Source organism: Mus pahari, chromosome 8 (assembly GCF_900095145.1).
Source record: "Mus pahari chromosome 8, PAHARI_EIJ_v1.1, whole genome shotgun sequence".
NCBI lineage: Eukaryota > Metazoa > Chordata > Mammalia > Rodentia > Muridae > Mus > Mus pahari.
Genome location: NC_034597.1, coordinates 56,993,667 through 56,994,861, shown reverse-complemented (window position 1 = coordinate 56,994,861; position 1,195 = coordinate 56,993,667).

The window sequence follows — 1,195 nt, the reverse complement described above, 5'->3', positions numbered from 1 at the left end:
CCTGCTCCCTGACCTGCTTGAGTTCCAGTCCTGACTTCTTTCAGTGATGAACAGCAATGTGAAAATGTAAGCTGAATAAACCCTTTCCTCCCCAAGTGCTTCTTGGTCATGATGTTTGTGCAGGAATAGAAACCCTAAGACATCATGTATATACCAGTATTCAGCCACGGTGGCTAAATGGTTTTAAAAAATTAAATGCAAGAAACCTGAACCTTCTGTTATCTTAGGAACAACAAATAATAATCTGAAAAGACAGCCTCAAAAGCCTTTCAGCCCAGAATTGGAAAGGCAGAGGTAAGCAGGTCTATGTGAGTCTGAGGCCAGCCTGATTTACATATGGAATTCCAGGCCAACCAGAGATGATACATAGTGAAATGCTGTCTCAAAAAAAAAAAAAAAAAAAAAAAAATCCCAGCACTTGGGAGGCAGAGGCAGGTGGATTTCTGAGTTCGAGGCCAGCCTGGTCTACAAAGTGAGTTCCAGGACAGCCAGAGCTACACAGCGAAACCCTGTCTCGGAAAAAAAAAAAAAAAAAAAAAGGAAAATAAAATAATAAAAAGCACAACATTTTCTGGCTGTCCCAGCAATCCTGGGATTGAAGCTCAAGGCTTTGCATGTGCCAGGCAAATACTGTGCCACCCATCCCTTGTGGGTTTTAATCTACCTTCACCATACACATAGCAAATTTTAGCCAAACAGTTAGGAAAATCACTAAATTTAGTAAGGGACTCAAATCACGTAATTAACAAAAGTAGTCTGTTTAACCTATGGGGCTCTGACAAGAACAACACCTATACTACAAATTATGTGTGTATGTGTGTATGTATATATGCATGCATATATAGTGTATGTGTGTACCACAAAGAAAGAAGGTTTGATGTATCACGTAGAATATTTTAGATCATGTTTTTAAGCTAAACTTAAGATAAATTCCTGGGGATGCCAGTCAATTGACAGGAGCTAGTGCTGTATGCCCTTGTCTGAGCTCTGAAATAACTGGGCACAGCGACATTTTCTCATGGTCCAAGCACCAGGGAAGTGGAAACAGGAGGATTACAAGTTCTCAGCCATTTTTGGTGAGTTCAAGCCTAGCCTGGGCTACATGAGACCTTATCCCCACCCCACCCCACCCCACCCATGGAGGAGAGAGAGGGAGAAGAAGAAGGAGGGGGAGGAGGAGGAAGAGGAGGAGGAG